At 38.2% G+C, this 27,456-nt stretch overlaps 1 long non-coding RNA gene across 1 annotated transcript in view; it reads right to left on the reverse strand.

The window, feature by feature from the left end:
- LOC122453152 overlaps positions 1–27,456 on the reverse strand; it is a 133,679-nt gene that overhangs the window by 28,928 nt on the left and 77,295 nt on the right. Inside the window, exon 2 of the long non-coding RNA XR_006272959.1 lies at positions 9,130–9,229. This is a non-coding gene — a long non-coding RNA (uncharacterized LOC122453152). The remainder of the gene's footprint in view (positions 1–9,129; positions 9,230–27,456) is intronic.

Here is a 27,456-nt window from a genome sequence, read left to right on the forward strand (position 1 = left end):
TGTAGTTTGCCACTTGTCTGACATTGGTTTCCTGACATAAATGTCTGTCATTAGGGGTGGCTTCTTTAGTCTCAGATAACTGACCATGTTTGGTAGGACAGTTAAATCTCTCCTCAAGAGAACTGGATCTTCTATCCCTATTAGAGGTCAGCCTGTGAGATGAACATTTCTGCCAACTCTTTTCATATACTTTCTCCTTGTTCTCTTTTTCTTCCTCAGTACCATCATCAAGCCAGCAGTATGTTATCCTTTTTTTTTTCCCCCAACTTCTTCATGCTGAGACTACTTTTTTGTTTAAAAATTTCTCAATTTATCTGTATTTTTGTATTACTCTCTTAAGAGTTTAAGTTTATGCTAGACCATTTCTGGAATCTTCAAGCTGGAGCATTCATCCAGAATTTATCATTTTAAAACTTGGATTTGGTTAACAAGACTTGTTAAAGATGAACTATGATAGAATTGACTCTGATTGTATCAAACTTAAAGGCTCTGTTTGCAATTATGCAGATAATTTAGAAAGTGCCATCTTCCAAGATTTTGATATTAATTTTAACGTCAATTGAAGTCAGGAATGTCTCTTTCAAAACCTCAGGTTTTTAAAATAACTAACTAAAAATTCTGGAAAGCAAAATAAAACACATACAAGGTAGAAGTGACATATGTTTCTTTCTAATCAAATCAGAAAAGGCATTTCCTATGTTTCTGATTTGTGAACCTTTATCTACATGTTATTATAGGAAGTTGAAGCAATCACCAGAAATAAAGTATATGCTGCTGCTGCTGCTAAGTCACATCAGTCTTGTCTGACTCTTAGCGACCCCATGGACTGCAGCCCACCAGGCTCCTCCATCCGTGGGATTTCCCAGGCAAGAATACTGGAGTGGGTTGCCATTTCCTTCTCTGGAAGTATATGAAATTTTCATAATTAAATCAAGACTGTAAGATACCAGTACACATCCAAGACCTTGCTTCACAGTTTGCTGGAGAGGACATGACCCTGATGGGGCACAGTGGAATTTGTGTGTGTATGTGTGTGTGTGTGTGTGCTGGGGAGGAGGGTTGTCATACAAAATTGAAAGAGTATCCAACATATTAATATATTCAGTGATCTATATATATATGATATGTGGTTATGTAACACGAGCAGGGGCTCATGTTACTTAACTCCTGTTTCTAAAATAAAGCATATTTGGTTTACACGGCCAACTTGCTCTATGTTATGTACAACCTAGGGAAGGAATTCTTGTGACAAATAAGCAAAATCAATGCTTACATGGATATAATGTGAACAAAGGAGGAAAATTAATTTCTATCTTAAATTATAATAAATTAATTGGTATTATAAACAAACTATAGTCAAAATAAATAAAATACATAATTATACCTTTAAATTAAAATTAAAATTATCCTTTAAAATTCCATTGATTTTATTTATTTTGTGGTTATGATATTTTGAACTTTCAATAATTCAAAAAAAATTCAAGAAGAGCACTTTGGTACTTATTTATTTTAAATTTTTATTCATTGAAGTAGAGTTGATTTACAATATTATGTTAGTTTCAGGGATACAGCAGAGCAATTCAGATATATGTGTGTGTGTGTGTATGTGTGCTTAATATATATATATATATATTTTTTTTTCTTCAGATTGTCTTCCCTTATAGATTATTACAACATATTGTGTAGAGTTCCTTGTGCTATACAGTAGGTTCTTGTTGGTTATCTATTTTATATACAGTAACATACATATATTAATCTCAATCTCCTAATTTATCTATCCCCCCATTTCCTTTTCCCTTTGGTAACCATACATTTGTTTTAGATGTCTGTGGGTCTCTTTCTCTATCAGATAGAGTTTATTTGAATCTTTTTCTGTGTTTTAGATTCCACATATAAGTGATATCATATGATATTTATCTTTATTTGGCTTACTTCATTTAGTATGGTACTCTCTAGCTTCATCATGTTGTTGCAAACGGCATTATTCTATTCTTTTTTATGGCTGAGTAATATTCTGTTGTTTGTACATGTGTGTCTACATATATACATATGTACACATACATACATTCCACATCCTTATCCATTCATTAGTTGGTGGACATTTATGTTGTTTCCATGTCTTGGCTATTGTAAATAGTGGTCCAGTGAACACTGGGGTGCATGCATCTTTTTGAATCATGGTTTTCTTTGAATATATGCCCAGGAGTGGGACTGCTGGGTCATATGGTAGTTCTATTTTTAGTTTTTTGAGGAACCTCTATACTGTTCTCCTCAGTGGCTGTACCAGCTTCCATTCTCACCAACAGTGTAGAAGAGTTCCCTTTTCTCCACATGTTCTCCAGCATTTATTGTTTGTAGACTTTCTGATGATGGCCATTCTGACTGGTGTGAGGTGATACCTCACTGTAGTTTTTATTTGCATTTCTCTGTGTGTTAGTTGCTCAGTTGTGTCCAACTCTTTGTGACCCCACGGACTGTGTGGCCTATCAGGTTCCTCTGGCCATGGAATTCTCTAGGCAAAATACTGGAGTGGGTTGCTATTCCCTTCTCTAGGGGATCTTCCTGACCTAAGGATCGAACCCAGGTCTCCTGCACTGCAGGTAGCTTCTTTACCATCTGAACCACCAGGGAAGCATTTCTCTAATACTTAGCAGTGTTGAGCATCTTTTCCTGTGCCTTTCGGCCATTTGTATGTTGTCTTTGGAGAAAGAGAAACATCTATTTAGGTCTCTTCTCATTTTTTTTGCTTGGTTGTTTTATGACATAGAACTGCATGTGTTGTTTGTATACTTTGGAGATTAATCCTTTGTTGTCACTTTGTTTGCAAATACTTTCTCCCATTCTGTAGATTTTCTTTTCCTTTGTTTATAGTTTCCTTTGCTATGTGAAAGCTTTTAAGTTTAATTAGGTTCCATTTCTTTGTTTTTATTTCCATTACTCTAGGAGACAGATTGAAAAAGATATTGTTGTGATTTGGGTCAAAGAGTGTTCTGCCTATATTTTACTCTAGGAGTTTGATATAATCTGGTCATGCATTAAGGTCTTTAATCCATTTGAGTTTATTTTTGTATGGTGTTAGAGGATGTTCTAATTTCATTCTTTTACATGGAGCTATCCAGTTTTCTCAGCACCACTTACTGAAGAGACTTTATCTCTATTGTATATTCTTGCCCTCTTGCATTTATGTTTTTTGAAGGAAGATACTGGTTTTTTTAAGAATGACTATGTATGGATGTGAGAGTTGGATGGTGAAGAAAGCTAAGCGCCAAAGAATTGATGCTTTTGAACTGTGGTGTTGGAGAAGACTCTTGAGAGTCCCTTGGACTGCAAGGAGATCCAACCAGTCCATCCTAAAGGAGATCGGTCCTGGGTGTTCATTGAAAGGACTGATGTTGAAGCTGAAACTCCAATACTCTGGTCACCTCATGAGAAGAGTTGACTCACTGGAAAAGACCCTGATGCTGGGAAGGATTGGGGGCAGGAGGAGAAGGGGACGACAGAGGATCAGATGGCTGGATGGCATCACCAACTCAATGGACATGGGTTTGGGTAGACTCCGGGAGTTGGTGATGGACAGGGAGGCCTGGTGTGCTGCGATTCATGGGGTCACAAAGAGTCAGACACGACTGAATGACTGAACTGAATTGAACATAGGTAATTACTCTGTGTAACACACTGAAAGGAAACTCATGCAAGAAAAAAAAAAAGTTGTGCAAGAAGAATCATGGCAGATGGAGATGCAAGTCATCCATCCAGAAAAGATTTACTTAACACCTATTGTGTATCAGACACCATTTTGATATTAGTTATGACTATATTCAGTTTTAAATAGTGATGAATACCATAGAGAGTTTACATAATGAAGAACAAAAGGTGAAAACCGCCTTGAGCCATAGATTTGGGATTATAAGCTGTGTTTGATCACAACCAGCACCTCTGCTTGTCTGACACAAATCCAGATATAAGCTACCATAAATCTCTACAGATATAGGCTTTCTGTGCTATCCTTACAAATCATCAAAATGTGAATATTATATATAGCTGTGAGAGGCTACTAAATAAAGTTGGAAGACTCACAAGTAGGGATGTTTTAATTCCTGACGACATGACTCAATTTTGACATCTGTGAGCATTGTAAAGAGACTGGTGGGTTTTTGGTGAATAAATAAGGCAGCCAGCTTAGATCTCATCTCAAGAGTAGTGTATGTGTTATAATCATTAAACAGGCATTGACTGCCCCAAGTCCATAGTCTACATTAGGGTTTACTCTTTGTGTTTTACATTTTACAGATTTGCCTAAGGGTATAGTAAAACATGCTTCCAATCATTGTGGTATCACGCAAAGTATTTTCACTGCCCTAAAAATCCTCTGTGTTTCATCTATTCTTCCATCTGTCCCCAGATCTCTTAGCAGTCACTGAGCTTTTCTCTGACTCCATAAGTTTTATTTTTCCAGAATATTAAATAGTTGGACTTGTATGTATTCTTTTCAAATTGGCTTCTTTCATTTTGCATAGAAGTAAGTTTTCAAATTATTTGAACATTATCAGGGAGCTCAGTTACTGGATTGTATATTAAGGGTATGTTTAGGTTTATAAGAAACTGCCAAACATTCCTCAGAAATGGCTGTCCCATTTTCCAATCCCACCAGCAATGAATGAGAGTTCCTATTGCTCCATTTGTTGATGATGTTTTATGTTTCAGCTTATAAGCAGCCACTGTCGAAGACTTTCAGACGAGAACCAGTGTTAATAATAGGAATAAATATGTTTCTGTGTAGCAAAAGAATCCACACTACTTATAGAAAAATACATATTTATATCAACTGTATTGTAGATAATAAGCAAACAGGTGGAATTAACAAGAGTAAAAACTAGGGGAAACATGCTTGAGGCTTTTCTTGATGTAATTACTAAAGAAGATGCTAAGAGTAACAATGCTGGAGGTTCATAGATGAAACGTTTTGCTTGGGTCTTATCAGATCATTTACAGTAGAGTATTATAGATAGAGACTATCTCTTTAGTCAGTTTTCAGCTTGATGATCCCATAGTGTCATACGTAAAGAAATTATAGTAAGGGTAAAATAAAGATACTAAGATACTGCAAAACCTCCTCATCTGTTGTATTGCATCAGATACTGGTTATCAGTCCATTACTTTATTGTATTTTTTCCCCCATTGGCTGAACTTGTTTGGGTAGTGACAGATTTAGGAATGAACTAACTCACTGAACCTCATTTTCAGCCTCTGCCATTTTAAAAAGGGAACATTTTATAGAGATCCCTCCCCTTCAAAATTTAGACCAGCATTAACCCAAATTGTCTAGTTAACACAAGATAGTTTGGGGTACAGAATATTATAATAAAGTCCATTTAAGTTCATCAAGTCTTGAACTACCTTGAACTAAATTTAGGGTGGACCTATCAATTTCCCAGTGAATTATAGTATATTTATTATCTACATATAATCTAGGCATTCTGTTTATTGAACTGAGTGAGTTCTTTAGCCCTAAAGAAATATTCGGTGTTTTACTCTTCTTCCTCTCATATCCACTGTATGGTTTTACATTTGTCTCTATAGCGAAGCTAAAAAGCATAGAAAACGTCTGCATCTTCAAGGAAATATAGTTAATGCATCAGTCGAGGTCAGACCAGTCTCTGCAAGTATTTAAAACAACCTGAAGTTAATCTAGTTAAGTGATCGAAGAGCTGGGAGCTATATAAGGGATGGTAGTGAGAAAGTGTAAGTGAAAGTTCGCTCAGTCATGTCCAACTCTTCGTGATCCCATGGACTATATGGCCCATGGAATTCTCCAGGCCAGAATACTGGAGTGAGTAGCCCTTCCCTTCTCCAGGGGACCTTCCCAAACCAGGGATCGAATCCAGGTCTCCCACATTGCAGGTGGATTCTTTACCAGCTGAGTCACAAGGGAAGCTGGTAGTGAGAAAACCCATAAGTTAAACAAACAGGAAGCCAGTGTCACTTCTTATTGGAAAGGTAAAGAGAAGAGTCAAGTTATCTAGGCTACCTTGGGTTTAAGAATCCCAGGAAGAAAATGGCATCAAGACAGGCTCCGTCATGTGGGAAATAAGACTATGGAGGACACACAGCTATATCCAGCGGCTGCCTGGTGCAAAGGGTGAGAGACCGAGATAGAATATGTCCTTTCATGCTGTGCTCTCCGGTCTCCCCCTGGTGGCACCCACTGACTGAATCCAGGTGGAATCTAGCATTAATAGGGCCCGTGATACACAGCCTGCAGGGATTAACATCTCTGTGAGACAAAAAGGCAAGGATGGAGAAAGAGCAAACAGTCTCAAGAGCAGCATAGCTAACCACTACTTGGAAACCCTATAGATTTTATACTTTTTCTGTACACATTGGGCCTGGGAAACATTAATTGGCCTGAGTGCTTTCCTTCAACTTTATATTCATCCCTTGAATAAATAAAGCAAATGATTCCAGAGATGACAAAACTATCCTTATGGGAGCATTTACTTTGGGGTTTATATTTTGACATTTCTTTAACTTAAAATTCATGCAGTTTATTCCTGTCCCCTTTCTATATTTAGTTGATTGTGGGATTTTGCAGGCTTCTTAGCATTTGGATAATATTAAAAAAAAAAAAAAAAGGAAGCTTTAAAATGATAAAATGTTGTCTAAACATGTATTCCATAATAATTTTATTATCAAAGTAATACAAGGTACTTTTCAGTAATTTATTCAGTAAATGTAAAAATGTCACTGAATTGGAAGTATAATGTGTGATTCAAGCTACCAATATGCCAATATCCTTTAAAAGATAGCTTGACTCCGGGCCTCCTGCATTATACTGCTTTTCCATAGATGTGGGCACAGACCTAAAGCTTCCTGCCTCCATCTGTTCACTGGGCATTATCATTCGATACACAGAAATAAGGTTTAAATTTTTTAACTAGTTAGTCTTTCCAGACTTTAAATGTTTGATCTTTAAATTTAGTTTTTATTCCAACAAACTGCTCTTTCGTGATCATAACACATTTTGGTACCACGGCATATCAGAATAACAAATGGTTCCCCTCTAAATTTTTCCAAATCATTTCACTGGTTAATATAATGCACCGTTTCTCAGAATGGGTCTGGAACATTATCCTTGGGTATGTTTGGTTTACCTATCTTATATATCCAGGTGTATCACCTTGTATGTTGACTACAAAATGTGGCTTTGAGAACTCAAACTAAAGTCCATTTTATGACTTTACAAGGAAACTTCCGAATTGAAATACAGTAAGTCCCCTACATATGAACCTTCAAGTTGTGAACTTTCAAAGATGTGAACATTCCTCTGTGTGCCAGCTGCTATACTGTACTTTTCAAGGTAATGTACTGTAACAGTAAATGTTTATTTTTGGTTAGTTTTTGATGTATTATTTGTGTGGAAAGTATCATAAGCCTATTACAGTAAAGTACTATATAGCCAATTGTGTTAGTTGGGTACCTAGGCTAACTTAGCTGGACTTAAAAGCAAATTGGACTTATGAACATGCTCTCCAAATGGAGTTCATTCATATGTAGGGGACTTATTGTATATATTAGTATATATCACAAGCTCTCCTAATCAATATATAGACATGAGAACAGGTCTATCAACAATACTTAGAAACAAAAACAAGTGAAGTGTTTTCAGTTCTAATCAATTTCTTACCTCAGTTATAGTAGAATAAGAAGGTTGTATTAGACAAACTGAAATTTAATAAGGTGTATCGAAACTTGTAAAAAGTTAAACAGCATTAATAGGAAGGAGGAAGTCAAGAAAAGGGGAGAATTAAAAAAACAAATGTAATGTGTCCATTGGATTATAAAATGGGCTATACTGGCCAATAAAACTTCTCCATCCTGGTTGGCATGTCGTCCACATTTATCTTATGTAAGATGACAGAAAAATCTTTCCTTCCTTTGATCACCTGCTGTGTTATTCTGCTCAGGCTGCCACAGCAAAATATCATAGACTGGGTGGCTTAAAATAACAAATTATTTCTCACAATTCCAGTGGTTGAGGAGTCCAAGATCAAGGTGCTGGCAAGTTAAGGTTTCATTTTGAGGATTCTTTTGGTTTGTAAATTGTCTCCATCTTGCTGTATGTTCACAAGACTTCTCTGGGCATGTGTGGGGAGCAAAAGAGCAAGCTTTCTGGGGTCTTCTCCCTGAGGACCTCACCATGATAACCTCAACATATCCCCAAAGGTCCTATTTCCAAATACCATCACATTGAAGGGTAGGGCTTCAGCATATAAATTCTGGGGGGACACATACATAAAACTTTATCAGTAAACTTGTGATTATTATTTTATTTGAAACTGCTCCCTCACCTCAGATGAACAGGAGTTATAGAGAGAGGTTTTGATCTGAGACTTTGATGCACCAGGAGTTCTGGTCAACAAAGGACAGGCCTACAGGCTCAGTGTATAGAAAGAAGTCAAGCAGGATATTGTGGAGGTGCCAAGATAACAAGCCAAGCAGGCCATCCAGCTGAATCATCGATTTGAATGGCATGGGCTGAGAAACAGCAACCAGGCAGGAGAGAAGCTGGAAGGACTGAACTACTAAGAATGAAAGTATCCAAAAGGAGGATGGTAAGAGGAGCCTGTGAAAAAGTCTCAGAATCTCAGGAACAAAATCACGGTCATTTTTTATGTCAATGAAGATGATGATGTGAGGGCCTATCCCACTGAGACCTGTAGTTGGCTTGCTCTTTGGATTTTACTACGTATGTTTTAGCTTACATTTTAATCTGCATGGTAGTACTATGTTTTATTTTAAATATATATACACACACACACACACACACACACACAAATTGACCTTGCACTCCATATACTTGGATCTTGTTTACTTAAAAAAAAAGTAAGTTTTTCTCACTGAATATGAACAACTCTTGGTAAAACTATTAGAAGTTAGGTTTTTAACAGCTAAGTTAAGGAACAGAGTAAGCAACATGAAGCTGACTCTATGAAAAGTTCTCCTTGGCCTGACTTCTTTTCCAAGATGTCATCTTGTATTATTATTAGTTTGCAAAATGCATCCTCCAAATCTCAGTCACAGTGAGCAAACATATTCTTTCAATCAGAGTCTAAATCTAAGTAGTCTTACTTGGGACAGACAGCTCTGTTCCACTGTGTCACTGAGGGGCTGAGGCTCGCTCCTGCCATGTAGTGGCCATCTTCCAGAGCCGCAGAGCTTTGTCTATTTTCTGCAATGACACAAGTTAAGTGAATTATGCAAAATGTACATGAATATCAGGTTTGGACATGGCATATATTATTTCCACCCATATTCCACTGGAACTCAACTTATGAATTATTCACAAGGTCCCATAAAACTGCAAGGGTGGCTGGAAAGTGGAGTCTAAATGTGTGTCTGCGTGGCAAAGTTATCAGGGAATGGTGAACACACGTCTTGTCCCTGTTACATCTCTTTATCTCATCTCTCTCTATAGCCTCTTCTCCATCGATGAAACAGTTGTGGAAAAGCAGACTGACAACCACAGACATTGCAAAACTTATTTGTAAGTTGTAAGAAGTATCTCATAATTTCTAAAATGTGAATTAATTAGAATCTGGACAGTGTAGTATTTGTGTATACAAAGTCAATTTCACATGGTTTTGGGCTTCTCCTTGAACACACCATATGTTCCAGAAACAATAAGTCTGTGTTAAATTGAATTGAGAGAATTGTTGCCAGTAAATTTAAAACAAATTCTTGAATATCCTTAGTATTAGTAGATTTGTTATGACTTGAGAAGTTTGGTTACAGATCTTCATGGTTGTTTATTTGTTTATCATATGAGTATCAAGTTTTCTTGTAAGTTCATATTTTATAGATGGGAAACATTTATGAACTTGCTTCAAGAAAGAACTGACAGTGGCCTTGGCCTTTGGGAAAAAGCCTTAGTGCTATTAACCTATAATTAAACAACAGGGAAGAGTCTTTCAAACAAATTCTCAATGTGAAAAGTTGGTCATAATAATAATAACTTGTATAAAATGCCTTTACTTTTTATCAGAAGGAAGAAAAGTCTCTTTGCTTAGTTAATCCTAGAACTGAATTTTTCAATATGGTGTCTATTAGCCACATATGGCTTTTAAAATGTAAATTAATTAAAATTAAACAAAAAAATTTTAATTTTTCAGTCACTCGAGCCACATGTCAAATGCTCAATAACCATACGTAGCTGTGGCTACCATATTGGACAGAATAGACATAGAGCCTCTCCATCAACATTGCTAGATGGATAGCAGTGGTCTTGAGACATACTTTGCCAACTTATATAGCCTGTGAGAAGAAATGCAGAGAACTCAGATCAGGGTGAATGTTCATAGCAGGCAAGAGATGCTTGCCTGTTACCTGTTTCATTTTTTTCATAAGCATTAACAAATCAATTTTTATGTTAAAAAAAAAGCTTATTTATTAAGTGTTTGCTTTGATGACTGGAGGAGGATGGCTAGCTCATTGGGGACTTCTTTTTGCTCCTTGTACTAGCATGAAAGTGAAAGGGAAAGCGAAGTCGCTCAGTCATGTCCGACTCTTTGCAACCCCATGGACTGTAGCCCACCAGGCTCCTCTGTCCATGGGATTCTCCAGGCAAGAATACTGGAGTGGGTTGCCATTTCCTTCTCCAGGGAATCTTCCCAACCCAGGGATTGAACCCAGGTCTCCTACATTGCAGGCAGGCGCTTTAACCTCTGAGTCACCAGGGAAGCCCTTGTATTAGCATAAAGACTGTTAAATCTATTCAAAAGAAAGCCATCTTCTTTGGTAAGAATGGGCATAATAAATTAAGTACATAGCAATCTGACCTACAATATTTAAAATCACAAAATATGTTGGGGTCTGCTCTTTATATAAAAGCCAATCAGAATGACCACTAAAGCTTTTTCTCCCCTGTCTCTGCCCTACTTCTGTCCATCTACCTTTTCATAACCTTTTTTTTTTTTTTGATTCCTGGAACATTCCAGTTTTTTCTTTTTCTTTTTTTTTTTACAAGCTAACAAGTTTGATGTGGCCCTATGTCTTATTCCCTTCCAGGCTTGCAGCTGTTTTGGCAACAGAAGAAAAAAAATCCCCATAACAAATCAAATAAAAGCCCTTTCTGTGAAGAGGAATTGAAAACAGCAGGCCTCAAAGAGGCCTGCACATGAGCTGCCTTGTTCTGGCTTTCAACACAACTCAAATCAGAAACACATTACCATAATCTGAAACAGCCCACTGCTAACACAAGACAGATGGCGGGTAATAACCCATGCATCATTAATAAATAAATTCCAGCATTAAAGGCTTTACAAAGTATGACAACATTATCTGGGCACAATTACTGCCCCTCTCCCACCCCCGACATCATTTCAGTGTGTTATGGGCTATGTTAGGTTTTTTTTTTTTTTTTCCTTTTTCTTTTTCCTCCCTCCAACTCCACGGGTCTGAAGGAAGTTTAAATACGGCACAAGTTTTAACCAGATGAAAGCTATCTCAGTGTACAGGACAGGTCTGAAACTCCATAAGGGAAAAATAAAATAGCTGCCAAAGTGTAATAGCTCCCATGTTCTGCTGTTGGATCCGCTCACGGCAATTTACTGCACTGCCCTCCACGGCTGGCCTCACCCGCTCTGGTACGCCTCTGTGCCTGCGTAGCACTACGCACTTCGAGCAAGAATCTTGGCATCAGGTTTGCCACAAAGCTGAAAGATATATGTGTGATCTCTCAGCTTTCCTTTTGCAAACGATACCATCTGTCTCTTCCCCCCCGAGCTCCCCCCAACAACAGGCAAAGAGAAAACAATCTTTGATTAGATTGAAAAAGCTGAAACAGGGGTATAAGGAGAGAGGAAATTTTAACTCCATAAATAATATCGGAAATTTAAAAAAAAATGCCATTCATCTGATGCCCAAAGATAGCAATTGCTTCACTTTGTTCTGTAGGATAATGTTATCTCAGCGTGAGGTGAGAGGTATAGGAAATTCGCAGAGGACTGCAGAGCCTCTCGGGGTGATCATCTCTGGGGTTCCCCAGGGCTCAACGCATTTCTACAAAGCCTAGGCTGCCATTTCCTATGCATACCATTTTGAGCCAAAAAGCAAGCATGGTGCTAGGTATAAATTCTGGAGAACAATAGGCTTTGGGAGATCAATATCAAGTTTGATTCCCCCGTATGAAATTAAGTATTCCTCCTCAACCATTTGCAGTAGAAACGTTTTTGTCAACCATATCAATATTATGTCTTTAATGATAGAACTATTTGATGTTACTTCACTCATTGAGTGAAGAGCTAGGGACAGAAACTATAAGCCCATTTTAAATTGGCTAATCTCAGATGACTAGAAGGCCAAGTGAAAATGTCTCCACAGTATCATCCAATAACCCAGCTGGCCAGTTACACAGACATGACTTACAATCGCTGAGCACACAGTTGCTTCTGCTCCGGGGCCATTTGTGGGTGGGTGGAGTGGGAGAAAAGAGGAATCTCTCCTTGCAAAGCTGTCCCCTTTCTTTCAGCTCACGGTGAGCTTTCCATCCACTCAGGAAAATGCATGTGAAGGCTGCAAAGTCTGCAAGACTTTCCTAATTAGCATCTAAATCCTTTGCCCCTATCTCCTCTTTCCCAAACTTAAATCAATATTTTTATGTGTACATGTGTATCTACTTTCTCTTAATTGACTGTGTGTTAATCTTATTTCCTCCATTAAATTGTGTAATTCCTGAGGGTAAAAACCATGTCTAATCTAGTCTGTAAATTTCCCTTAGCACCCTATTCAGAATGCAGCGCTCAAGCTAAATGAAATCACGGCTCAGAGAGGAACACCAGGGCCCCCGGCACTGCAGGCTCAAAGGAGCCCATGAGTTCCAGGTGAGTGTTCCAAGGAGGCTTTTCTTTGAGCTCCCTCCAGCCTTCTCTGGGAAGAGCTGCTGAGGAATGGTCAGGAGGAGGTAAGTTAAACTTTAATTGGTTCCTGAGATATGCAGTTTCCTTCTTGATGCACACGTGATGGAGGGAATTTTCAATGGACTCTGACACTGAATCAGTAGACAGAGAATGGAGAAAAAAAAAATCATATTGATCAAAAGATTTTAAAAAATGGCATTTTATATAGAAGTAAGGATTAGTTCCCCCCAAATGTTGGTCTGTTTCCAAATCTATAATTTCTGATATCATATTTGATAGTCTTTCTCTTCTATCTTGTGGTAATTCCTAAGCAGAATGATTTACTAAACTATCATTTCATCATCATCATCTAGGTGAAATAAGTAATCAATAAGCTTTATTTACTAATTTTAAAAACTACAGACTATGGTTTGAAGTTGGTTAAACAGACTTAACCTCTGTTTTATGGAGTTTTAAATCTAAAAATAAATCTTATGCCTGAAAATACACTAGCTCTGAAATAACAATATAAAATTGCACATTCACTGTATAGTTTGGGTTACTCTTTTTATTTTTACATGTAGCAAATAACAAAAAGCAAATGACATTTATGGAGGAAGAATTATTTTTTTATATAGTCAAGAAAGTCTTTTTGTAGGAAATTGATTTGTTCACTAATTAATGAATATTTATGTGTGCCAAGCACTGCTTGGGGTTCAGCAATGAACAAATCTTAGAGATAGAGCAGAAGAAATCAATCAGAGCCGTGGGCTGGCTGGAAAAAGAGGGCAGATTTACTTAGATGAATCGGACAAGGAAGCAGAGGATAAATGCTCTTATGAGATAAGATAGAAGAAGCAACAGCATAGGATGGCCTACAAACCTGAACTCAGGTTTCAGCCATCTCAGTTGGCCTTGCACCTCATCAACTGTGGAGCTGGCTATGGGCTTGCTAGTCTAATATGGCTTAACTTGGAATGACTCAGGTCTTCTCGGAGTGGTACCTCACACTCTAACAGTCTACTCTGGGGTTTGTTTTCATGGGGGTGGCAGAGTTCCAGGAGACTGAGTGGAAATGTGAAAGGCCTCATGAGGCCTAGGCTTGGAACTGATATGCTGTGACTTCCAAGGCAAAATATTGGTCCAAGGATGTCACATGGCTAGCCAAGACTTAAGGAGCAGGGGAGTAGATTCCACTTCTTGATGGAACTTGCTTCTCTCAAGTAATATTTCAAAAGGTGTGGATGTGAAAGAAGTGGAGAATTAGAATTATTTATTTGAAAATCGTTTACATTATGATTTATTATAGGACACTTAATATAGTTCCCTGGGCTATACATAGAACCTTGTTTATCCATTCTGTATTAGTTTGCATATGCTAATCTCAAATTCCCAGCCCATCCCTCCCCATGGCAACCACAGGTCTGCTCTCTATGTCTGTGAGTCTGTTTCCATTTCATAGATAAGTTCATTTGTGTCATACTTTCGATTCCACATATAAATGATAGTATATGATATTTGTCTTTCTCTTTCTGACTTATTTTGCTTCATATGATCTATACATCCATTCATGTTGCTGCAAGTGACTTTATCCTTTCTTATGGCTGAGTAGTATACTGTTGTATTATCTGTATGTACCATATTTTCTTCATCCATTCATCTGTCAATGGAAATTTAGGTTATTTCTATGTCTTGACTGTTGTAAATAGTGCTTGCTATGAACACTGGAAGAGGGTAGGTGTTGCGAGAGGGCATCAGAGGGCAGGCACACTGAAACCATAATCACAGAAAACTAGCCAATCTGATCACAGGACCACAGCCTTGTCTAACTCAATGAAACTAAGCCATGCGGTGTGGGGCCACCCAAGACAGACGGATAATGGTGGAGAGGTCTGACAGAATGTGGTCCACTGGAGAAGGGAATGGCAAACCACTTCAGTATTCTTGCCTTGAAAACCCTATGAACAGTATGAGAAGGCAAAATGATAGGATACTGAAAGAGGAACTCCCCAGGTCGGTAGGTGCCCAATATGCTACTGGAGATCAGTGGAGAAATAACTCCAGAAACAATGAAAGGATGGAGCCAAAGCAAAAACAATACCCAGTTGTGGATGGAACTGCTGATAGAAGCAAGGTCCGAATGTGTAAGAACAATATTGCCTAGGAACCTGGAATGTTAGGTCCATGAATCAAGGCAAATTGGAAGTGGTCAAACAGGAGATGGCAAGAGTGAATGTTGACATTCTAGGAATCAGCAAACTAAAATGGACTGGAATGGATGAATTTAACTCAGATGACCATTATATCTACTACTGTGGGCAGGAATCCCTAAGAAGAAATGGAATAGCCATCATGGTCAACAAGAGTCCAAAATACAGTACTTGAATGCATTCTCAAAAATGACAGAATGATCTCTGTTCGTTTCCAAGGCAAACCATTCAATATCATGGTAATCCAAGCCTCTGCCCCAACCAGTAACGCTGAAGAAGCTGAAGTTGAACGGTTCTATGAAGACCTACGAGACCTCTTAGAACTAACACCCAAAAAAGACGTCCTTTTCATTACAGGGGAATGGAATGCAAAAGTAGGAAGTCAAGAAACACCTGGAGTAACAGGCAAATTAGGCCTTGGAGTACGGAATGAAGCAGGGCAAAGGCTAATAGAGTTTTGCCAAGAGAACACACTAGTCATAGCAAACACCCTCTTCCAACAACACAGAGAAGACTCTACACATGGACATCACCAGATGGTCAACACTGAAATCAGATTGATTATATTCTTTGCAGCCAAAGATGAAGAAACTCTATACAGTCAGCAAAAACAAGACCGGGAGCTGACTGTGGCTCATATCATGAACTCCTTATTGCCAAATTCAGACTGAAATTGAAGAAAGTAGGGAAAACCACTAGACCATTCAGGTATGACCTAAATCCCTTATGACTATACAATGGAAGTGAGAAATAGATTTAAGGGACTAGATCTGATAGAGAGCCTGATGAACTATGGACAAAGGTTCATGACACTGTACAGGAGACAGGGATCAAGACCATCCCCATGGAAAAGAAATGCAAAAAGGCAAAATGGTTGTCTGAGGAGGCCTTACAAACAGCTGTGAAAAGAAGAAAGCATAAAGCAAGGGAGAAAAGGAAAGATATCCCCTTTGAATGCAGAGTTCCAAAGAATAGCAAGGAGAGATAAGAAAGCCTTCCTCAGCGATCAATGCAAAGAAATAGAGAACAACAACAGAATGGGAAAGACTAGAGATCTCTTCAAGAAAATTAGAGATAACAAGGGAACATTTCATGCAAAGATGGGTTCAATAAAGGACAGAAATGGTATGGACCTAACAGAAGCAGAAGATATTAAGAAGAGGTGGCAAGAATACACAGAAGAACTATGCAAAAAAGATCTTCACGACCCAGATAATCACGATGGTGTGATTACTCACCTAGAGCCAGACATCCTGGAATGTGAAGTCAGGTGGGCCTTAGAAAGCATCACTACGAACAAAGCTAGTGGAGGTGATGGAATTCCAGTTGAGCTATTTCAAATCCTGAAAGATGATGCTGTGAAAGTGCTGCACTCATGTCAGCAAATTTGGAAAACTCAGCAGTGGCCACAGGACTGGAAAAGTTTTCATTCCAATCCCAAAGAAAGGCAATCCCAAAGAATGCTCAAACTACCGAACAATTGCACTCATCTCACACGCTAGTAAAGTATGCTCAAAAAATTCTCCAAGTTAGGCTTCAGCAATATGTGAACCATGAACTTCCAGATGTCCTAACTGGTTTTAGAAAAGGCAGCGGAACCAGAGATCAAATTGCCAACATCCGCTGGATCATCGAAAAAGCAAGAGAGTTTCAGAAAAACATCTATTTCTGCTTTATTGACTATGCCAAAGCCTTTGACTGTGTGGATCACAATAAACTGTGGAAAATTCTGAAAGAGATGGGAATACCAGACCACCTGACCCACCTCTTGAGAAACCTGTATGCAGGTCAGGAAGCAACAGTTAGAACTAGACATGGAAGAGCCAGTCGGTTCCAAATAGGAAAAGGAGTATGTCAAGGCTGTATATTGTCACCCTGCTTATTTAACTTATATGCAGAGTACATCATGAGAAAGGCTGGGCTGGAAGAAGCATAAGCTGGAATCAAGATTGCCGGGAGAAATATCAATAAGCTCAGATATGCAGATGACACCACCTTTATGGCAGAAAGTGAAGAGGAACTAAAGAGCCTCTTGATGAAAGTGAAAGAGGAGAGTGAAAAAGTTGGCTTAAAGGTCAACATTCAGAAAACTAAGATCATGGCATCTGGTCCCATCACTTCATGGGAAATAGACGGGGAAACAGTGTCAGACTTTATTTTTTTGGGCTCCAAAATCACTGAAGATGGTGATTGCAGTGATGAAATTAAAAGATGCTTACTCCTTGGAAGTAAAGTTATGACCAACATAGATAGCATATTAAAAAGCAGAGACATTACTTTGCCAACAAAGGTCCATCCAGTCAAGGCTATGGTTTCTCCAGTGGTCATGTATGGATGTGAGAGTTGGACTGTGAATAAAGCTGAGCACCGAAAAATTGATGCTTTTGAACTGTGGTGTTGGAGACTCTTGAGAGTCCCTTGGACTGCAGGGAGATCCAACCAGTCCATCCTAAAGAGATCAGTCCTGGGTGTTCATTGGAAGGACTGATGCTGAAGCTGAAACTTCAATACCCTGGCCACCTCATGCAAAGAGTTGACTCATTGGAAAAGACCCTGATGCTGGGAGGGATTGGGGCAGGAGAAGGGGTTGGCAGAGGATGAGATGGCTGGATGGCATCACTGACTCGATGGACATGAGTTTGAGTAAACTCTGGGAGTTGGTGGTGGACAGGGAGGCCTGGCGTGCTGCGATTCATGGGGTTGCAAAAAGTCGGACATGACTGAGCAACTGAACTGAACTGAGCTGATTAATGCTGGGGTATACATATCTTTTTTGAATTATAGTTTGGCCCAGATATATGCCCAGCAATGGGATTGCTGGATTATATGGCAGCACTATCAGAATAATTTTTCCAACTAGCTAACTAATATTTTTTGGTTATAATGATACCTTTGAAATCTCTCTTCAAAAGAAAATTAAAACTCAAGATACTGCATATTGGGATATTTTTCTTGTTAGAATATATTTGTCAGAGAGTGCCTGTCATCCTGCAGGCTAATAGTGAGCTAGATTGTTGTAGATTAACAGCAGCAACAGCATTCTTGCCGATCTTTATAAAGTGGTAGAAGTTGAAGTATAACATTTGTGCTCCTTTCTATCTACTTATATGCTCACCTCTTTGTCTAGTTTTGCTCCCCAGCTGGGAAAGGAGAAGCTGTCAGATAGTGTGTAGGCTGCAAATCCATCTGGTGGTCATAGGGAAATGTCTCAGAGACCCTGAGTGTAGGTCCCATTCTCTTTTCCTTCTGTTCCCCACATCCTGGATAAATAGATCTCATGGGCCAAGGTCATCAAAGGCCATCAAGGTCTCATTTTAGTTCTACTAAAATTGAGTCATAGTTTACACCAGGCCTTGCTCTTAAACCTGACTCTTCTCTTAGGATTAAGATTTGAGAAGTGAAAAGTATGATGGTCTATAAGGATAAAAACAAAGCCCCCCAATAGTCTCTGCTATAAACCAAATTTTACCAAATAGCCCAACACAATAATCATTTTCCTTGCCCAGGTGGTGCCTTAATTCTCCTTCAAGTAATGTATCTGTGTGTAACTCTCTCAGGAATGTAATAAAGCCACCAGAATCTCATCATAATTGTAACAGTCTCCCTAATACAGTCTTCAGGCCTTTAAGCTTATCAGAGTGATGTAAATAAGGTTGTCAATTGAAAGTAGCCAGAAATGGTTAAGAGAGAAACAAAATGGAAGACAGTGTCCAATGAGAAAACATTCCCATCTGTGTGACAACTTACTGATTTCAGTGTGAACAACTTTGGCCAGAATTTTTCATTTCATTTTGCATGGTTTCATGTTTTCTTACATCTCTTTTGAAGCTTCCTGAGCTTAAAAATATGGGAGCTAAAATGAAGAAAAGTAGGTTTCCACGAATTTTTCCTCATTCTAACCCAAAACTCTTAGGCCTGCATCAACCCTATTTGGTGATGTCTCCCAGGACTGACAGATGGCATCACAGAGGCATCCTCTGATATCTCAGTGATGTGGCTTGGGAAGTGAGAATATTCTAGGCAAAACTCTATCAATTTCCAGTATCAGTAGTTTCATAATAAAGATAACATGGATCTCTTGTAATTACTAGATGAGTCATTTCTTAAGTTACCTTTATTTGTGATTTTTATTCCTTATAGGAAAACAGAAGAAAAAAAAAGACAAACATTTAAGACTGTAGCTACAGTAAAGGATGGTGACTGGTTGATCTTACTTTTAAAAATCAGGAACTCAAGCTGAGCTACCACAACATGAGGAATATCGTGTCCGACTCTTTGCTACCCCATGGACTTATACAGTCCATGGAATTCTCCAGGCCAGAATACTGGAGTGGGTGACCTTTCCCTTCTCCAGGGGATCTTCCCAACAGAGGGATTAAACCCAGGTCTCACACATTGCAGGCAAATTCTTTACTAGCTGAGCCACAAAGGAAGTGTAAGAATACTGGAGTGGGAAGCCTATCCTTTCTCCAGTGGATCTTCCCAACACAGGAATTGAACCATGGTCTCCTGCATTGCAGGTGGATTCTTAACCAACTGAGCTATGATGGAAGTCCATAAACAACAATAGGTGAGTGATAAGAAAAACATAACAATTATATAGCATTCTGTCATATTTAGGAGTGTCCACTGAGACAGGATTAAAGTTATAGCCTAAACAAGTAAGAATGAGGGCTCCAAGTTTATTGAGTCCTTATTTTCTATCATCAGAATATTAATTTTAAAAGGTATAAATAATACACAAAACCAGCTTATAGAGTAAAAATTTGAGAAGATGCATTGAAAATTTTTAGATGCTTAGAATAGTACCTGACATTGTATGAAGGCTTAAAAATTATTCACTGTAAGAAAACAGGGGGCAAAAGACAAAAACATTTGAAGATTTTAGGCTACCAATATAGGATGGTGGCCTGTTAAAAACTGTTAGCAGTAAGAAGAATACCATCTGTCTGGTTTTCTTCCCTATTTTTCAGATGCCTTATTGTCATACAAGAGTTGGAAGAAAGAGGTTCATTCCCAAAGTTAGCTAATCATATACAGATATAGTGATCTGGACACTTCAGAGTCAGCAAAACACCTTAAAGTTAGGTTTAGTGAAGACACAGTATAGAAGAGGAGGAGAAAAAGACATCCTTTTGTAAACCACATTGTAGAATTTGACATCCACAACTGATCATCTCACTGAGTTGTATGCAGTGTAGACAGGGGAGGTTGAACAAAGGAAAAGGTGTTGTTGACACAAAATAGAAATAAATGCAACACACTCATGTTGTGGAGAGATGAGCTTTCCTTGTCCTTTAACGATGAACAGCTGATGAGGTTCAAGGAAATTCAACAGTTGTACCTGATTCCTATTCTAAACTATCTTTCCTTAATGGATTTAGCAGGGACTGGAAAGAAGTATACTATAATTTCACTTCTCATTGTTATTTTGGAAATTAATCAGGGGAAAAGAAGGCCAAAACTTTTAAGACTTAAAAAGAAAAAAAGAAAGAAATGTGGCTAAACTGAGTCCTAAAGACAGATGTTTTGATTGGCAACCAGGTAGGCAAGGGAAAAAAAAATTATGGAAGAAATATTCATAGGTGCAAGTTTTGAGTTTCCCAAAGTTTTATTTAAGAAAATTTGTATCTTGGTACTTTCCTTTTATAATCTAAAGTATTTTCATGATTATTACATTTTATAGATGATGATTAATATCACCTTTCAATTATTACAGTTTATAGATGACTGCACACCTTGCTTGTGACTTATAGAGATTAATGGCATTAAAGGGTTGATTGGGTGGAACAGTGTACCATAATCTCTATCAGCCACATAATGCCCTATAATAATCAAATTCAAACAAAAAGCTTGTTTGCCATGTAAACACCCAGCTACTTACCTCCCTACCTGCCAAATAATAACAATGTGCCTAAGTTCAGAGATATCATTAACTCCAAGTTTTATCAGTTCAATTTACTTCAGTCTCTCAGTTGTGTCCAACTCTTTGCGATCCCATGAATGGCAGCATGCCAGGCCTCCCTGTCCATCACCAACTCCCGGAGTTTACCCAAACTCATGTCCATCGAGTCAGCAATACCATCCAGCCATCTCATTCTCTGTCGTCCCCTTCTCCTCCCGCCCCCAACCCCTCCCAGCATCAGGGTCTTTTCCAATGAGTCAACTCTTCGCCTGAGTAATATCCCCATCTAATTGTCCCTCTGACACCCCAGACAACATATCCCCAAATGATGTTCACCACGTTTCTCCAGGGTCTCAAATAAGCTTCTCTTCTTGACTTTGCTCTTGTTGTAATTGGCTTTTTCATTCTCCTGATTACCCAGGGCATCTACTTCCTTTTCTCTTTGACTTTTCTCTTCCCACAACACATGTCATTGCCAGATCTTAGAAACTTTACATTTGTAACCCTTAGCTTTCTTCACCTTCTGTCTGTGTTTACTCCCAACTCTTAGGTTAAAGTCGGATGAATGCTAACCTGTTCTATTGAAATAGTCTAATAACAGGTTCTCCCGTCACCACATTTTCCCCTACTATAATCTACTCTATGTGTCACTGTCAGGCTGATTTATCATTCCCTCATTCAAAAAACTTAATGATTTTCCTTGGGGACAACATGGCACCAATTTGGGGCCAGAGAGCACACCTAAAGTTCTGTCTCTGCCACTTTTTAGGACTGTTCTTTCAGGCAAGTAACTTTTTTTCCCTTACTTTAAAATGGGGATAATTATTATTATAAACCAGCTATATATCAGCCACTCTGTATGAATACATTTATCTATATTATCTCAAATTTGTCAACTTCCTGGCAAGGTAAATATTGTTATTACCAATTTAAGAATGGAAAGACTGGGGCTTGGAGGTAAGTGAATTGCCTATCATTCCAAGACTAGGTGTTTCAGCTGTCTTTGGGTGAGTCAAATGCTCAATATATTGAAAATATGTTCCAGTGATTGCTACAGATGGGAGCATATCAGGGTCATACTCAGGGCTTACTGATTTGGGACCCAAGTTGTAAATTATAGGTTTTAAAGTATCAATGCTTCTGCAAGGTACTTCCTACTATTGAATAAGCTTCCAATCATATTTCCCAAACTATTCCTTGGCCAGAGCTTCACCACCTGGACATTATTATCAAACTGATGAATTAGTGTGAGAAAAGTGTCTCTTTTATTGCCTCACCTTTCCACAGGCAGCTTGAAACCTCAGCTGAAGAAGAAAAGGACCATAAGCAGAGTCTATAAATGGTGAAAGCAAACTGTCAACTAGAATATATTCAGAAATCCTCTCAGCCTAATGCATGGCAATGATACAATAAATAATACTGAATGATTAAATCAATCAATGGATTTTATAATTCATCCTACTTCTATGCCAAGGCTCCAAAGAACTTCAATTCTTAAACTTAATGAATCATCACAGTAATTAAATTATCTTAGTTGTTGGATATTTTTTGTATTCCTTTTGGCTTTTGATTTCTCTACTTTTATTTTACTATCATTATAGTAGTAATATATTTAGGATAATTAACTCTCTTAAAATGTTTCATCAAGGATAGAAGAGGAAGAGGGGTAGAATGAGAAAGAGAGATGGAGAGTGAGTCAGTCAGTCATTATTATAGACCACTATTCAATAGACATTTAAGTCACATATATAACTATTTTTCCTCACAGTTTTTAAATATTTTTATTCTATACTGGAATTAGTTGATTTCAAATGTTGTATTAGTACCAGGTGTAAAGCAAAAGTGATCCAGTTATATTTATATATACATATATTCATTCTTTTTCAGATTCTTTTCCAACATAGGTTATTACAAAATGTTGAGTAGTGTTTCCTGTGCTATACAGTAGGTCCTTGTTGGTTATTTTATATATAGTAGTGTGTGTATGTTAACCCCAATCTCCTAATTTATCACTTCCTCCCACATCTTCCCTTTTGTAACCAAAAGTTTGTCTTCTATGTCTGTTATGCTTCTGTTTTATAAGTAAGTTCATTTGTGTCATTTGTTTTGATTCCACATATAAGTGATATCATGATCTTTGTCTGTCTTACTTCACCTAGTAAGACAATCTCTATGTCCATCCATGTTGCTGCAAATGGCATTATTTCATTTTTTAATAATGGCTGAGTAATACTACATTTTGTGTGTGTGTGTGTGTATGTGTATACACACCACATTTTCTTTATCCATTCATCTGTCAATGGACAACTAGGTTGCTTCCATGTCTTGGCTATTCTAAACAGTGCTGCAGTGAACCCTAGGGTGCATATATCTTTTAAGTTGTGATTTTCTCTGAATATATGCCCAGGAGTGGGACAGAGAAGTCAAACGGTGGCACTCTTTTTAGTTTTAAAGGAAACTCCATGCTGTTCCCCATGCTGGCTACACTAATTTAGATTCCCACTAACAGTGTAGGTGGGTTCCCTTTTCTCCACACCCTCCCATACATTTATTGCTTTTAGATTTTTGTGTTGGCCTTTCTGACTGGTATGAAGTGATACCTCACTGTAGTTTTGATTTGCATTTCTCTAATACATAGCTATGTTGAACATCTTTCCATGTGTTTTGTGGACATCTGTATGTCTTCTTTGGAGAAATGTCTATTTAGAGCTTCTGCCCATTTTTCAATTGGTTTGGTTTTTTTATATTGAGCTGCAAGAGCTGTTTGTATATTTTGGGGATTAATGCTATGTGGCTGTATCGTTTGCAAATGTTTTCCCCCATTCTGTATGCTATCTTTTCATGTTGTTTATGGTTTCCTTTGTTGTGCAGAAAGCTTTTGAGTTTAATTAGGTCCCATTTGTTTATTGTTTTTATTTCTATTATTGGGAGATGGATCCAAAAAGTCAATTATTGAGATTTAGGTCAAGGAATGTCCTGTTTATATTTTCCTCTAAGAGTTTACAGTATTAGTCTTATATTTAGATTTTTAATCCATTTAAGTTTATTTTTGCATATAGTGTTTAGAGAATGTTCTAATTTCATTCTTTTACATGTAGCTGACAAGTTTTCCCAGCACCACTTATTGAAGAGACTGTCTTTTCTCCATTGTATAGCCTTGTCTCCTTTGGCATAGATGAACTGATCATAGGTGCACAGATTTATTTCTGGGCTGTCTGTCCTGTTCCATTGATCTATAAATCTGTCTCTGTGCTAGTACCATACTGGTTTTGATTACAAAGCCAGAAAGCCTGATTCCTCCAGTCATTTTTTTCTTTCTCAAGACTGCGTTAGCTATCTGGAATCTTTTGTGTCTCCATAAAAAATTCAAGATTTAATTTCTCTAGATCTGCAAAAACTTGCCATTGGTAATTTGACAGGAATTGCATTCAGTACGTAGATTGCCTTGGGTAGTATACTTGTTTTGACAGTACTGACTCTTCCAATCCAAGAATATGGTGTATCTTTCCATTGGTTTGTGTCATCTGCAATTTTTTTCATCCAAGCATCACATATTTTCATAGTATAGATCACTTCCTCCATAGGTAGGTTTCAGTTCAGTCGCTCAGTATGTCCGACTCTTTGCGGCCCCATGCACGCCGGGCTTCCCTGTCCATCGTCAACTCCCGGAACTTGCTCAAATGCCTGTCCATCGAGTTGGTGATGCCATCCAACCATCTCATTCTCTGTCGTCCCCTTCTCCTGCATTCAATCTTTCCCAGCATCAGGGTCTTTTCCAATGAGTCAGTTCTTCACATCAGGGTAGCCAAGATATTGGAGCTTCAGCTTCAGCATCAGTCCTTCCAATGAATATTCAGGACTGATTTCCTTTAGGATTGACTGGTTTGATCTCCTTGCAGGTAGGTTTATTCCTAACTATTTTATTCTTTTGTTGCAATGGTGAATGGAATTGTTTCCTTAATGTCTCTGATTTTTCATTGTTAGTATATAGGAATGCAAGAGATTTCTGTATATTAATTTTGTATCCTGCAACTTTACCAAATTCCTTGATGAGCTCAATAGGTTTCTGGTAGCATATTTAGGATTTTCAATGTATAATATTATGTCATCTACAGAGTGACAGCTTTACTTTTTTTTCCAATATGGATTCCTTTGATTTTTTTTCTCTGATTGCCATGACTAGGACTTGTGAAAGTAACTTTGTTACATGCTAATAGAAATGCGTAAGTTAAGTGAAGAGCTAAGGGCTTTGAAACACATACTACAATTCTTTGCCTTCTACACTTCTTTCCTTCTAGTTTATGTTAGAATAAAACACAAAAACAAAACAAACAAAAAAGGTTGAAATAGGAAGATGTTCAGCATAATGTGATTAACAATTTAAGTGTGGTTTACCACCTGGTGGAGGCCAGCAACCAGAGTAAGTGGGAGCATTCTGGGTATCCTGATTCTCCGAGCAAGAATCATCCATATCTGGCACAAAAGCTGGAGTCCCACAGTGAGAGGAGACAGAAAACAAGAATACTTCTTGTACCAGCAACTGGAGCAACTATCTGTGAAATGGTGTCCTGGAAACTCTGTCCCACGTGCTCCCACTGTAACTGTTTGTAAAATGGTGGTAAAGCAAAAAGCATTTTGAAAATCTTTTCCTAACAACTCACTGGAAAATGTGAAGGGATCAGTCACCCACTGCAGACAGGGGACATCAGTGACAAATAGCAGGATTCACCTGTACCTGAGCCTCTGAGCAAAGTGTTTTCAGGGAACTGGAATGGAGAAGAAGTGGTCTTCATGGCAAATTATCTAATACAGATATACATCTTTGATTATAAGTTTGTGATAACTTCAGAGTCTTAGTTGGGTCAACATGTATTGCATATCAAACCAAATAGCCCTGTATCTGAACTTTCTGTTTTGCATCTGATTTTGCTTTTACCAATGTGTTTCCATGGTGGTTTGGAGCCTGAGAACCTTTAGAACTTAAAGATATTACCCACCTCTATTGGGATATTTGGAAATGGTTTTAAGAAATGTTGCCATGAAGGCAAGTAGATTACCCACATTACCTGCTTTCAAAAAGAGACTATGAAATTTGAAAAATAATATTTATTTTTACTTCTGTCTAATGGGAATGATTTAGTCCTAGGAAATAAATCACAGAACCTTCAGCTGGGAAAGTCCTTAGATGCTGTTTAGGTTGCCTCAGTCTCCAACCAGTTTAGGAACACTTTGTAAGCAGGTTTCTGCAAATCATCAATTGCTGCAAAAACACTTCCAGTGATGGTAAGTAAATAATTTTGTAAATCACATGGTTTTATTATGGGTACAATTCTTTTTTTTTTTTTTTTATTAGTTGGAGGCTAATTACTTCACAACATTTCAGTGGGTTTTGTCATACATTGATATGAATCAGCCATAGATTTACACATATTCCCCATCCCGATCCCCCCTCCCACCTCCCTCTCCACCCGATTCCTCTGGGTCTTCCCAGTGCACCAGGCCCGAGCACTTGTCTCATGCATCCCACCTGGGCTGGTGATCTGTTTCACCATAGATAGTACACATGCTGTTCTTTTGAAATATCCCACCCTCACATTCTCCCACAGAGTTCAAAAGTCTGTTTTGTATTTCTGTGTCTCTTTTTCTGTTTTGCATATAGGGTTATTGTTACCATCTTTCTAAATTCCATATATATGTGTTAGTATGCTGTAATGTTCTTTATCTTTCTGGCTTACTTCACTCTGTATAAGGGGCTCCAATTTCATCCATCTCATTAGGACGGTTCAAATGAATTCTTTTTTGACGCTGGAGTAAAATATCTCCATGGGTGACTGTAATGTACCACAGCTTCCCTTATCCATTCATCTGCCTGATGGGCATTAGGTTGCTTCCATTTCCTGGCTATTATAAACAGTGCTGCAATGAACATTGGGGTGCATGTGCCTCTTTCAGATCTGGTTTCCTCAGTGTGTATGCCCAGAAGTGGGATTGCTGGGTCATATGGCAGTTCTATTTCCAGTTTTTTAAGAAATCTCCACACTGTTCTCCATAGCGGCTGTACTAGTTTGCATTCCCACCAACAGTGTTAAGAGGGTTCCCTTTTCTCCACACCCTCTCCAGCATTTATTGCTTGTAGACTTTTGGATAGCAGCCATCCTGACTGGCGTGTAGTGGTACCTCATTGTGGTTTTGATTTGCATTTCTCTGATAATGAGTGATGTTGAGCATCTTTTCATGTGTTGTTAGCCATCTGTATCTCTTCTTTGGAGAAATGTCTATTTAGTTCTTTGGCCCATTTTTTGATTGGGTCATTTATTTTTCTGGAATTGAGCTGCAGGAGTTGCTTGTATATTTTTGAGATTAATCCTTTGTCCGTTTCTTCATTTGCTATTATTTTCTCCCAATCTGAGGGCTGTCTTTTCACCTTACTTATAGTTTCCTTTGTATT

Source organism: Cervus canadensis, chromosome 14 (genome assembly GCF_019320065.1).
Source record: "Cervus canadensis isolate Bull #8, Minnesota chromosome 14, ASM1932006v1, whole genome shotgun sequence".
NCBI classification, from domain to species: Eukaryota; Metazoa; Chordata; class Mammalia; order Artiodactyla; family Cervidae; genus Cervus; species Cervus canadensis.